This window comes from Mobula birostris, chromosome 3 (assembly GCF_030028105.1).
Source record: "Mobula birostris isolate sMobBir1 chromosome 3, sMobBir1.hap1, whole genome shotgun sequence".
Lineage (NCBI taxonomy): Eukaryota > Metazoa > Chordata > Chondrichthyes > Myliobatiformes > Myliobatidae > Mobula > Mobula birostris.
This window is the reverse complement of record NC_092372.1, coordinates 67,933,902-67,948,947: the sequence shown is the minus strand read 5'-3', so window position 1 is coordinate 67,948,947 and position 15,046 is coordinate 67,933,902.

The window sequence follows — 15,046 nt, the reverse complement described above, 5'->3', positions numbered from 1 at the left end:
ACAAAGTTGATGCTGAGAGAGCTCAGGAGAACTGCTCTAAAAGGGAGAGCCTGCTATAACATTAGTACAGGTGTCCCCCGCTTTTCGAACATTCGCTTTATGAAACCTCACTGTTACGAAAGACCTACATTAGTTCCCTGTTTTCACTAACAGAAGGTGTTTTCACTGTTACAAAGAAAGGCAGTGTGCGATTTATATAAAAAAAAAGGCGGCGCGTGCCCCGAGCAACCACTCATCCCCGGATTCGGAATGGCATTCTCGCTGGCATTGCTTAAACACATGTCTGTGAGCATCCGTTTGCAAGATGAGTTCTAAGGTATCGGAAAAACCTAAAAGAGCTCGTTAGGGTGTTACACTTAGCGTAAAACTAGACATAATTAAGCCTTTTGATCGTGGTGCGCGAAGTAAGGACAAAGTGAGTTTGGCTTGTGGAAGTTGACAAAGATGATGTTGAAGAGGTTTTGGCATCCCATGACCAAGAACTGATAGATGAAGAGCTGATGCAGTTGGAAGAGGAAAGGATAATGATCAAAACCGAATGAGTAATGATAAAGTAGGACTTTAATTTTGAAAGGGTACGTAGGATTAGGGCATATTTGCAGGATGGTTTGAGTCCTTACAAAGAACTGTACGACAGAAAAATGCGCAAGGCTCAGCAGTCAAGCAAGCCTTCCACATCAGCCACAGCAGACGACGACTTTCGACATCGAGGCGGGTAGTCATAGGAGAAGATGAGCTGCCTGTCCTGACCGACGATGAGATGACACCTCAGTGTCCTACCACCCCAACCCCCAGGCCACGGACAGATACCGATTCGCGGAGAATGAAGTGGTAGCTGGGAGGTGCACAGCACATCTTTGAGAGAAAAAAGCTGAAATAAACATGCTAATTAATTAGGTGCCGCCCGGCATGTAATTGTCGGCCCAGATCAGAAGCGATAGCCGATTGCGTCGCCTCTGATCTGGGCCGACATCTACGTGCTGGGCGGCACCTAATTAATTAGCATGTTTGATTTGGTTTTTTCTTAAAGATGTGCTGTGTGCCTCCCGGCTGCTGCTGGACCCCTGTATGCTTCGCAGATCGGTATTGGTTCGCTGCCCGGAGGGTGGGGGCCACTGCACTATCTAAACTCCAACGACTCAGTCTAACACACCATCATCAGTGTGCTCGGCAAGCTGTCTTCCTGATTCCCATAAGTGATACTACACTGTTCATACATTATTTCTACTTTATATCTGCTGTGTATTTTTGTGTTATTTGGTATGATTTGGCAGCTTCATAACTTAAAGGTTACTGGAGAGAGTGTTTTTGCCAACAGCGCTTGCGTGAGATTTTCGCTACGGAGAACAGTGCCGGCAATGATTGTGGAAAAGTATTTCTACTTTTTATAGGCTGTGTATTTATCATATCATTCCTGCTTTTACTGTATGTTACTGTTATTTTAGGTTTTAAGTGTTATTTGGCATGATTTGGTAGGTTATTTTTGGGTCTGCGAACGCTCACAAAATTTTCCCGTATAAATAAATGGTAATTGCTTCTTTGCTTTACGACATCCCGGCTTATGAACCGTTTCATAGGAACGCTCTACTTTCGGATGGCGGGGGAAACCTGTATTGCAGTTCTGAGAGAGACCTGGCTCGCAGGAGAGGGTGAACTCTGTAAAAGGGGTGCGGGGGTACATTCTTCTGGAGTGGAAAAGGAATTCAGACCGATGTGAGACTGGGGTTGCAATTGCTCGCCTGTGACCATGAAACTACCTCTGTTGCATGGTAGAAAGCATATTACCATTGACAGCACTTGGGCCCCAGCCATGACCCAAATGTCAAGGACGAGTTCTATAAAGTTACTGCTGTTGTTTCCAAAGTGGACAAGCTTATCCTTGGTGACTTCAATGCAAGAGTAGGCTCTGACAACACCTCCTTGGATGGAGTCATTGGGGAAATAGGGTGTTGGCTGCCACGACTGCAGTAGTGTTCTACTACTTCAGACATGTGCCAAACATGAATTGTTGTTCACCAGTACAGTCTTCTGCCTTTCCATCCATAACAGAATTTTGGTGCATGATAGAGAAACATTACTTGCCTGGTCATGTATCTACCCATAAATGTTGCTGTCTGCCTCCATCACCCCTGGCGGTGCGCTTCAGCCACTTCGAGCTTTGTGTAATTAATTAAAAATACTTTGGCTTGTAAATCCTCAACCGTTACCCCATCTTACCTTAAATCTCTCCCCTCTAATATTTGACAGTTACATCATGGGAGAAAGACGGTGCTTATTTATACCCTCACTATATTCCACCAAGTCATTCCTGCACAGGAACAATTAATCCTAATTTAAACAACCTCTCAGTTTATAGACTTTGTTCCAGGCAACAACCTCTTCTGCACCCGTTCCAACATGCCCATATCGTTTCCGTAATGCAGCAACCAGATCTCTACACTTTCAAATGAGGCCTAGCTAAAGTTTTAAACAGTACAATGTGACTTCCTGACTTTTATACTCAGTATCCTGACTAGTAAACCATACATCTTTCCACTGTCTTAACTTGTGTTACTACTTGAAGAGAACAATCGACTTGCACCCCAAGATCCCACTGTACTTTAAAGTTCTTTGGGAGGTTTACTGTCACTTACTGTGTACTTTCTACTTGTAATTGGCCTCCCAAAGTGCAATTCCTCTCATTTGTGCATTAAAACACCATCTGCTATTTCTTTGCCTACATTTTCATCTGGTCTATATCTTGCTGAAACATTTGCAGGTCTGTCAATGTTTGTTCATCTGCAGACTTAATCATCCCAGCTACATTTTGATACCAGAAGCAACTGATGGGTCCCAGCACTGATCCTTGTGGAACCTACTGGTCATAGACCTCTTTGTTAGAGTAATGCCCCTCCACAATAGTCCCATCCTCTCTGACCAAGCCAATTTTGAAACCAATCTTCCAAGTTTCCATAAATCCCATGTACTTTAATGTACTTAATTACCCTACAAGTAAGGATTATTGTTGAAAGCTTTACTACAGTCTAAGTATATAGTATTCACTGTCATACCCTCATCGATCATCTTTGGTTTATGACACCTTTGCAAGATCGAATCTGTTAATACATCACACTTGCAATGCTTTGTTTACCTGGTTTGAGGAGTTCAGTGTCAATTTTTGTTGTTTTCGTTCTCCACTGACTAATAGCTATGCTGGTAGTCAGAGTAGACTCAAATGTAGTAAAGAAAATGTAGTTGGTGTCATGTTTAACAGTGCCTCATCTACTCCTTCATTGATGTTGATCTGAGCCTTCTGCTTTTGTGATGGTGTGATTATTTGCTCAAAATTCAGTGGGAATTTGAAGATTAAATTTCACAAACAGTGTAATTTTTATCACAAAATTAATAGGCCTAAGTAAAAGGCAACATTTAAAGATCTGTATTCAGAGCAAGCCTCATGCTAAATATGTATAGATATCCTTACATCAGATGAACACTCTTAGTGAATGTTGAAGAACTTAAATGAAATTGTATGTAAAGACTTTTGCTGTGTATAGAAGTTTATTTGAAGTACAAGGAGAATGGTGAATACAAGAACGAAGTAAGGATAATTGAAAATAAATAGGAGTCAATCCAAATGAAAAATTTAGTTGTCTGGAACTGGAGCATGAACAAGTGATTGTAACCCTGATGATGTGCATTCATTCACCATTTTATTAGATACACCTGTCTACCTGCTCATTATTATTAACCAATCATGTGACAGCAACTCAATGCATAAAAGCATGCAGATGTGGTCAAGAGATTCTGTTGTTTCAGAATAGAGAAGAAGTATGATTAAGTGACTTTGACCATAGAGTTGGTGCCACATGGGGAGGTTTGAGTATTTCAGAAATTGCTGATCTCTTGGAATTTTCATGCACAACAGTCTCCCGAATTTACAGACAATGGTGTGTAAAACAAAAGAAAATCCACTGAATGGCAGTTTTGCGAGCGAAAATGCCTTGTTAATGAGAAGGGTGAAAGGAGAATGGCAAGATCAGTTTAAGCTGACAGGATGGTGACAGTAACTCAAACAAGTATATGTTACAAGGGCGTCAGAAGAGAATCTTTGAACACAACCCATCGAACTTTGAAGTGGATGGGTTACAGCAATAATGCCATGAACATCTGGAAATACACTCAGTGGCCACTTCGTTAGGTACCTCCTGTAACTGATGGTGACCATCAAGGGTATGATCAAACATTTGTTAACATTGCACACTGATAATTTGTTTTATAATCTCTCGTGATTAAAACTGAATTATTCAAGTAGCTTTGGACTATAAAATCTCTGGGATCTTCCTATAGGTTTTTGTCTGGCAATTGATTCAACTTCTCTTGATTACCAGAATTGTTATACTCCATACAAATATGGTAGCTTGAATGTCTGCCAGAAGACAATTTTTAATTAATTCTTAAAGCCTTTATGATAACAGATTTTCTAAGAAGTGTGGTCTTGAAGGAAAGGAGTTTTAACCATGTACTAATCCTAATTATATTGAATTGACTTTATTTCTCCCTTCACATACATGAATAAAAGTCTTTGTGTTATGCCTCTGAATGTGCAAATTAGTAATTTGTAATAAATAGTATAGCATATAGAATACTTATAATGCAGTAAGATATACAACAGAACAGTCAATATAGTTTAGAAATACAATTGTGTCAGTGTGAATTAATCAGTCTGATGCCTGGTGGAAGAAGTTGTCCTGGAGCCTGTTGGTCTTGGACACCAGGCAGGATCACATAACCAGGCATAGATCACATAACCAGGACTTGTGATATGCACCAGCTACTCCCATGGCTTCACTCCCAGGACTTGTGATATGCACCAGCTACTCCCATGGCTTCACATGACCCTGATGGGTGGGCATAACCAGGCATGGATCACATAACCAGGACTTGTGATATGCACCAGCTACTCCCATGGCTTCACATGACCCTGATGGGTGGGCTAAGCAAGTGCTACACCTTGCCCAAGAGTAACCAGCAGGCTAGTGGAGGGAAGGATCGGCTTACGCCTCCTTTGGTAGAGACGTATCTCCATCTCACCACGCAAAGCATGACAATATTTGCTCTCAACATTGTTCTAAAAAGCCTGAAGCTTGAAAAATCAGGCAATCAGTTTGAGAGATGTTGATTGATGGATGATTACATGCTAGAAAACAGGAGGAATTCAAACACTTACATCTACCTGTGAGAAAATAAGGTTTAATTTCTCTCAGAACTGCAGTGAAATTGCTCTAAACTATTTCTTGTTCATATAATGAAAACCTTCATTGAGCCTGCAGGCTTAATTCTGAAATTATGATTACTTGACAATTTGATTTTTTTTGTCGCATTCATATCCCTAATGTTCCACAGATGATTGAATACATTTCCTTAGTGCAGGGCATTGTAAATCTTCTGAACTCTGTACATAACGGGGATGTAGATGCTCAATCATTGAATATATTCAAAACAGAGATCAATACAGTTTTGGCCTCTTTGGGAACGGGAAGGTACAGAATGGGCATGAAAATGGTTAGTACACAGTACCAGCTGTGATCTTAATGGAATGATGAAGCAGGCCTGGTGAGATGTATTCTGTTCTTTTATATTTTTACACATGGACACCAAGCTTTTGATTTGGAACTTTAAAAATTATTTGAAAATCTTGCTTAATTCAGAAACATAACAATTATAATCACCACTCATCTTTGAACATAAGACAATAAGACATAGGAGCAGCATTGGGCCGTTCAGCTCAACGAATGTGTTCTGCCATTTCCGCATGACTGATGTATTATCCCTCTCCACTCCATTTTCCTGCCTTCTCCCCATAACCTTTGACACTCTGACTAATAAAGAACCCGTCAACCTCTGCATTAAGTATGCCCATTGACTTGGCATCCACAGCAATCCGCGGTAATGAATTTCACAGACTCAGCATCCTCTGGCTAAAGAAATTCCTCTTCATCTCTGTTCCAAAGGGATATTCTTCTAATCTGAGGCTGTGCCCTCCAGTCCTAGACTCCCCCAATATAGGAAGCATCCTCTCCACGTCAACTCTGTTAATATGTCATAAGTTTCAATGTGATAGCCCCATTATTCTTCTAAACTCCAGCTAGTACAGGCCCCAAGTCTTCAAATGCTCCTCATACATTAACCCTTTCATTCCAAGATCATTCTCCTGAACAACCACTGGACCGTCTCTAATGCCAGTACATACTTTCTTAGGTAAGGAGCTCACAATTGCTCGTGATACTCCAAGTGCAGTCTGACCAATGCTACATAAAGCCTCAACATTACATCCTTGTTTTCACATTCTTGTCCTTTCAAAACGAATGGTAACATTGCATTTGCCTTCCTTGACACTAACTCAATCTGCAAGTTAAGACCATAAGACAAAGGAGCAGAAGGGGCCATTCTGCCCATCGAGTCTGCTGTAACATTTTATCATGAGCTGATCCATTTTCCTATTTAGTCCCACTCCCCTGCCTTCTCACCATAACCTTTGATGCCCTGGCTACTCATACCTATCAATCTCTGCCTTAAATACACCCAATGACTTGGCCTCCACTGCTGCCCGTGGCAACAAATTCCATAGATTCACCACCCTCTGACTAAAAAAATTTCTTTGCATTTCTGTTCTAAATGGGTGCCCTTCAATCCTTAAGTCATGCCCTCTCATACTAGACTCCCCCAACATGGGAAACAACTTTGCTACATCCACTCTGTCCATGCCTTTCAACATTCAAAATGTTTCTATGAGTTCTCCTCTCATTCTTCTAAACTCCAAGAAATACAGTCCAAGAGCAGACAAACGTTCCTCATATGTTAACCCTCTCATTCCGGGAATCATTCTAGTGAATCTTCTCTGTACCCTCTCCAACATCAGCACATCTTTTCTTAAGGAGACCAAAACTGCCTACAGTACTCCAAGTGAGGTCTCACCAGCACCTTATAGAGCTTCAACATCACATCCCTGCTCCTATACTCTATTCCTCTAGAAATGAATGCCAACATTGCATTTGCCTTCTTCACCACCAACTCAACCTGGAGGTTAATCTTAAGGGTATCCTGTACTAGGACTCTCAAGTCCCGTTGCATCTCAGAACTTTGAATTCTTTCCCCATTTAAATAAGTCTGCCTGTTTATTTCTTCTGCCAAAGTGCATAACCATACACTTTCCAACATTGTATTTCATTTGCCACTTCTTTGCCCATTCTTCCAATCTATCCAAGTCTCTCTGCAGACTCTCCGTTTCCTCAGCACTACCGGCCCCTCCACCTATCTTCGTATCGTCAGCAAACTTAGCCACAAAGCCATTTATTCCATAATCCAAATCATTGATGTAGAATGTAAAAAGAAGTGGCCCCAACACAGACCCCTGTGGAACACCACTGGTAACCGGCAGCCAACCAGAATAGGACCCCTTTATTCCCACTCTCTGTTTCCTGCCAATCAGCCAATGCTCTATCCACTATGTAACTTTCCCGTAATTCCATGGGCTCTTGTTAAGTAACCTCATGTGTGGCACCTTGTCAAAGGCCTTCTGAAAATCCAAATATACAATATCCACTGCATCTCGCTTGTCCAGCCTACTTGTAATTTCCTCAAAAAATTGTAATAGGTTTGTCAGGCAGGATTTTCCTTTAAGGAGTCCATGCTGAGTTCTGCCTATCTTGTCATATGCCTCCAGGTACTCTGTAACCTCATCCTTGACAATCGACTCCAACAACTTCCCAACCACCGATGTCAAGCTAACAGGTCTATAATTTCCTTTTTGCTTCCTTGCCCCCTTTTTTAAATAGCGGAGTGACATTTGCAATCTTCCAGTCCTCCGGAACCATGCCAGAATCTATCGACTTTTGAAAGATCATCACTAATGCCTTCGCAATCTCCACAGCTACTTCCTTCAGAACACGAGGGTGCGTTCCATCTGGTTCAGGAGATTTATCTAACTTTAGACTATTCAGCTTCCTGAGTACTTTCTCTGTCGTAATTGTGACTGCGCACACTTTTCTTCCCTGCCACCCTTGAGTGTCCGGTATACTGCTGATGTCTTCCTCAGTGAAGACTGATGCAAAATACTCGTTCAGTTCCTCCGCCATCTCCTTATCTCCCATTACAATTTCTCCAGCAGCATTTTCTATTGGTCCTATATCTTTAGGGAATCATGCATGAGGACTCCAAAGTTCCTTTACACCGCTGATTTCTCAATTTTCTCCCTATTTAAAAAATAGTATATGCCTTTATTCCTTCTGTCAAAGTGCATGACCATATACTTCCCTACAACACACACAAAATGCTGGGGAAGCTCAGTAGGTAGGGCAGCAAATTTAAAAATGAATAGACAGTCCACATTTTGGACTGAGACCATTCATCAGGACTGGAAAGGAAGGGTGGAGGTGCCAGAATAAGAAGGTGGGGGGAGGGGAAAGAGGATGAGCTAGAAGATGACAGGTGAAGTGAGGTGGGGGAGGGGCTGAATCAGAAGCTGGGAGGTGATAGGTGGAAAAGGTAAAAGGTTGGAGAAGAAGAAATATGGTAGGAGAGTGGACCATGGGAGAAAGGGAAGGAGGAGAGGTACCAGGGAGGTGATAGATAGTTGAGGAGAAGAGGTTAGAGCCTAGAGTGGGGAATTGAAGAAGGGGGAAGGGAGAAAGGGGAAAAAATACCAAAAGAAATCAATGTTCGTACCATCAGGTTGGAGGCTACCTAGACAGAATATGAAATGTTGCTCCTCCGAGCTGAGAGTGGCCTCATTGTGGCAGAAGAAAAGGCCATAGATTGACATGTCAGAACAGGAATAGGGATGGTTGGCTATTTAAAGTGGTCCCCCAATCTCTGCCTGGTCACACCAGTGTAGAGGAGGCCACAGGAGGAGCACTGGAAATAATAGATAACTCAACAGACTCACAGTGAAGTGTTGCCTCACCTGGAAGGACTGTTAGGGGTATGAATGGAGGTGAGGGAGGAAGTGAATGGGTAGGTGTAGCACTTCTGCTGCTTGCAGGGGTAAATGCCAGGAGAGAGATTAGTGGGGAGGGACTAAAGGACAAGGGAATCACATAGGGAGCAATTATTGCAGAAAGCAGAGAGTGGAGGGGAGGCAAAGATGTGTTTGGTGGTAGAGTCCTATTGAACGGTGGGAATTGCAGAGAATGATGTGTTTGATGCTGAGGCTCATGGGATGGTAGGTGAGGACAAGAGGAACTCTATCCGTTAAGGTGGCTGGAAGATAGGGTGAGGTGAGCATGGATGTCTGAGAAATGGAGGAGATGTAGGTGAGGGTAGTATCAATGAAAAAGGAAGAGAAACACCATCTTTGAAAAAGGATATCTCTGATGTCCTGGGAAAGAAACCCTGATTCTGGGAACGGATGTGACTGAGACAAAGCAACTAAGAAAATGGCATTTTTACAGGGAGAAGTATAGTCAAGATAGCCATTGGAATCAGTAGGTTTATAAAAGATACCAGTAACAGTTTGGCTCCAGAGATGGAGACAGAAAGAAAGAGAAAGGGGAGAGAGAGGTGTTAGAAATGGACCAAATGAACTGAAGGGCAGCGTGGAAGTGATGAAATTGATGAGTTCAGCATAGGTGTATGAAACAGCACCAATGCAGTTTTCAACAAAGTGCAGAAAGAGTTCAGCATTACCAGGGAAGGTTTGGTACATGTTCCATGTAACCATCAAAAAGGCAAGCGTAGCTCAGGCCTATGTGGGTGGCCATGGCCGCAACTTGAGCTTAGAGATATTGTTGAGGGTGAGAAGCAGTTACACCGGATGGAGGAGGGTAGTGTTGGAGAGGAATTGGTCCTTACCCTCAACAATTTCTCCAAACTCAATGTGTTACCATGGGGTCTGTTGTCAAGAAAGAAGCATAGAGCATTAAGACCTTCTTGTTGGGGGATAGAAGTGTACAGGACTGTATGTCCATAATGAAAATAAAGTAATCAAGGTTAGGGAATTGAAAGTGTTGAGATGGGGAGCATGTGAAGTGTTACAGATTTAGATAGGAAGGGACTGAACCAAGAGGGATAAAATGGAGTCAGGTATGCAGACATGAATTCAGTGGGGCAGAAATAACGGGCCTATCTGGACAGTCAGGTTTGTGGATCTTGGGTGGGTGGTAGAAATGAGTAGTGCTGGAGTGCTAGGTAAGGGAACTATGAGGTTGGTAGCAGTGGTTGGGAAATCTCCAGAGTTGATGAGGTTGGTGATGGTGCAAGAGACAATGGCTTGATGGTTCCTTATCAAGGAGTAAGTAAGAGGAGATGGTTTGAGAGTTGCCCCCTGGCCTCAGCAAGGAAGAGGCATAATGTCACAGGTTTGGTTCATCTCTAATTTACTCTGATCTATGTTAAATTACAGGCGGAAGAACCACAGCTTGTAGTTTACCTAGAATTCAGTGTTAATTGGCTGATCAGGTATAGGTAGAAAAAATTGCAATATCCCATAAATCACAAATGGAACCATCCAAAGAATTGCAGAAAGATTCTCACAGAAAAACAGGCATTAGTGACAAATATTGACACGATTTGTCAAAGAATATCAGTTTATAGATCTAGGAGCGGAATTAGGCCAGTTGGCCCATTGAGTCTGCTCTGCCATTTCATGATGGCTGATCCATTTTCCTCTCAGCCCCAACCTCCTCCTCTTTCCCTATAACCCTTCATGCCCTGACTAATCAAGAATCTGTCAATCTCTGCCTTAAATATACCGAATGCCTTGGCCTCCATAGCTGTCTCTGGCAACGATTTCCACCACTCTCTGGCTAAAGAAAATACTTCTCATCTCCATTCTAACTGGACATCCCTCCACTTGAAGGCCTCTGGTCTTAAACTCCTTAACTATAGGAAACATTCTCTCCACATTCACTCTATCAAGGCCTTTCAACCATTTGATAGATTTTAATGAGATCCCCACTCAATATTCTGAATTCCAGTGAGTACAGGCCCAGAACCATCGATCGGTCCTCATATCTTCTCCTCTGCCATGCAATCCTGGAATCATTCTCATGAACCTCCTCTGAACCAATATCAGCACATCCTTTCTTAAATAAGGGGCCCAAAATTGCTCACAAAATTCGAAGTGAGGCCTCACCAGTGCCTTAAAAAGCCTCAAAATGGCATCATTGTTTTTATATTCTAGTCCTCAAAAAAAGGAATAACAACATTGCATTTGCCTTCCTCACCACAGACTCAACCCACAAATTAACCTTTAGGGAATCCTGCACAAGGTCTCCTGAGTCCCCTTGTACCTCAGATTTTTGAATTTTCTCTCCATTTAGAAAATAGTCTACACTTTTATTTCCTCTTCCAAAGTGCAAGACCATACACGTCCTGGCACTGTATTCCATCTGCCATTTCTTTGCCCATTCTTCTCATCTGTCGAAGTTCTTCTGTAACCTCTCTGCTTCCTCAATACTACCTGTCCCTCCACTTATCTTCCTATCATCCGCAAATATGTCCACAAAGCCATCAATTCCATTATCTAAATCATTGATATATAACATAAGAAGCAGTCCCAACACAGACCCTTCCATACCAGGTTGTGATGCACCCTAGAAGAATGCTTTCTACGGTGCATCTATAAAAATTAGTGAGGGTTTTAGGGGACAGGCCAAATTTCTTTCATTTTTTCAGGAAGTAAAGGTGCTGGTGGCCTTCTTGGCAGTGGACTCTGCTTGGTTGGACCAAGTCAGGTCATTTGTGATATTGACCCCCAGGAACTTAAAGCTTTTGACCTGTTCCACTTGCACACCACTGATGTAAATTGGGTTGTGCTACTCCTCCTGAAGTCAACAACCAATTCCTTCGTCTTGCTGACGTTGAGGGATAGGTTATTGTCTTCTCACCAGGTTCTTAATTTCCTCTCTGTACTCAAACTCATTATTACCGAAGATACGGCCCACAATTGTTGTATCATCAGCAAACTTATATATTGAGTTTGATGGAAACTTGACTACACAATCATGGGTGTACAGTGAGTACAGCAAGGGGCTGAGTACACAGCCTTGTGGGGCACCGGTGCTTAGAGTGATTGTAGAGGAGAGCTTGTCCCCTATTTTCACAGCCTGGGTCCTGTGTGTGAGGAAGTTGAAGATCCAGCTGCAGATCTGAGTGCTAAGGCCCAGGTTCCGGAGCTTAGGAATCAGTTTAATTGGAATGATGGTATTAAAGGCAGAGCTGTAGTCAATGAAAAGGAGCCTTAAGTATGCGTCTTTATTCTCCAGGTCTTCTAAGGAGGAATGTAGGGCCAGAGAGATGGCACCTGCTGTGTCATTTAAATGATTGTCATTTAAGTCATTAGTAATAAAGATGATTATAGTTCTGATTCATATCTGTTTCTGGAAGCTCCAGAAATGGGATCTTAACAGTTTGGTGTCATTAGTAGTGTAAGCACCATGTCTTTTGTTAATTATGATTTTATCTTGAAGAGAATTTTTTGCTAAATTCAAACTAGGAAATGATTTTTATAGTATATGAGGCAGAATGTTCATGAAGAATAATTGAGATTGCTTTTGAGAATTAGTTGATACAATAATAAGACCAGAAATCACAGCCACAATCAAATAAAACACTCTCTAAGTTTACCATCTGCCAGCATGAACAATATTTCTGTTGAATGCATCAATCAGTAACTAAAAAAATTCATCAGTTTATCTTTAGTACACTATTAACATCAATTATATTACTCATCGTTGACATTATCCACAAACATAGGATTATTTTTTCAGCTCAGTCAAAGGGTACCTAGTAGATTTCTGCTAAGATAACAGTCTGTACAATGCAACAATATGTCAATATAAAATCTGATCTGTGTTTGCATTTCCTTTAAAATGTAAAGTTTAGATCAACAGTAATAACACTTTTTTCTGTACTTTCACATCCATTATTTGCACTCCATCAATCTCTCTACTGACAATGTGTTTGTATTTATTGCTGCACATCATTAGCATTACAGTCTAGGAGGATATTTGTGTCTTGCACTGTACAATTACCAAGAATTGTACAGTTTCCATCTGCGGATATTGGTCACTTATACTCCTTGTTCTCTCAAATCCATAACAAAATCACAAATGCAGTTTTCTCAACCTGCAGGACTCTTAATCTTGAATGCTGTGAATAAGTGTTTTTCCAGACAAAATTATGAATGTCAATCTCCCTATGCTCATCAAATTGAATATGTTCACTGTTCAATAAACGGTCTAATTATGGTTAAATGCTCAAAACAGCATTAAAGGCAGAGCATTGGTCTCTCAATGATTTGATAGGAGACATTAGGAGAAATACCTACCCTCTAATTACAGGGGAGACATTAGGAAAGTTGTATGGAAAAGAAATTTGGTCATTTGTAGTCAAGTGTTTTGCTGGGGGTTAGAGATAAAGTGTGAAAGTTTGGGGAAAACATTTCTGGAAATGTGTCACTGCCAAATAAAATGAAGGGACATAGGATAAATTGTGGACTTAACACAGGCGAGACCAAAATTTGTGAACTAGATTGTAGCTGAAGAAACTAGAAAAGATATAGATAATGAGCCCACTGAAAGATTTAAATATGTGATCAAAAATTTGGTGCTTAATTTGGTGGGAAAAGGAACAGTTAGAAGTTAGTTAGCTCAAAAGTTATTCAGTAGGCAAATTCTTAGTGATGGATAGAATATAACATACCTGAATAAGAGACATGAGAAATGTTAGCAGAAAGTTAAAAATCTTAGTAGGCAATTGATTAGTGCTAGCCAATGAACAATCAGATGCCTAATCCCTCCCCTGTTCCAGTAAAATATAGCATTGCAAAGCAAACATATTAAGGTTTTTTGTCAGTTTTAAGCAAGTCAGGCAATCTAGAATAGGAAACCGAATGTGTCAAGAAAAAATTGCAAAGGAAAAACGTTAGTTGATTATTTAGAAACTGAGGAAGTGTTGGAGTACAAGTGTCTACAGCTTCTGAGAGAATATGTCCTCTGGACATATTACTACGTCCATTATTTTAATGGATTGGCATTCGGAATCTAAATTAAAGGTTTCATCATATACACGAAAACATCAGAACATAGGAAGAAGCAGTGATTGATATTTTTATTAGGTAAAACACTAATGAATATGGAATCAATAAATGGACATTATTACTCATCAGATCACTTATAGTCTAATTGAATGACTTAAAGGGCTGAAAAGGATTTAAGGAATTCAGAATCAGATTTATTATCACTGTCTTATATGATATTAAATTTGTTGTTTTAATGCAGCAAAGACATGAAATTATTAAAATTTACAAAGTAAATAATACAAAAATAAGAATAGTGAGGTAGTGTTCATGGACTGTTCTGAAATCTGATGGTGGAGGAGAAATTCATTCAGTATGGGTCTTCAGGGTCTGGTACCTCCTCCCTGATGGTGGTAACGTGAAGAGGGCATGTCTCACATAATAGATAGATATATTGATCCCAAAGGAAATTACAGTGTTACAGTAGCATTACAAGTCCACAGAAATACAAATATTAGAAGAGAAGTAAGAAAGAATAAAAAGTAAGTTACCTCCAACACTCTAACAGGAGGGGTCATCAATTCCCCGGCTATAGGTTGACTCATTATGGAGCCTAATTGTCGAGGGTAAGAATGACCTCAGATAGCGCTCTTTGGAGCAGCACGGTTGTCTTAGTCTATTACTAAAAGTGCTCCTCTCTTCAGCCAAGGTGGCATGCTGAGGGTGAGAAACATTGTCCAGAATTGCCAGGATTTTCCGTAGGGTCTTTTGTTCTACTACAGCCTCCAGTGTGTCCAGTTTGACTTATGGTGAGGGTCCTTAATGATGGATGCCACCTTTCTGAGGCACTGCCACTTGAAGATGTCCTCGCTGGTGGGGAGGGTTGTACCCGCAATGGAGCTGGCTGAGCCAATAAGTTATGAATTCTTATAAACTAAATGATAAGACTCATTATTCTGATAAATCTGATTCAAATGATACTGAAATTTAAATTTTATAATTTTAGTAAGTAATATGTTGTGCTAATTTCTATTTTTAATTTCAACA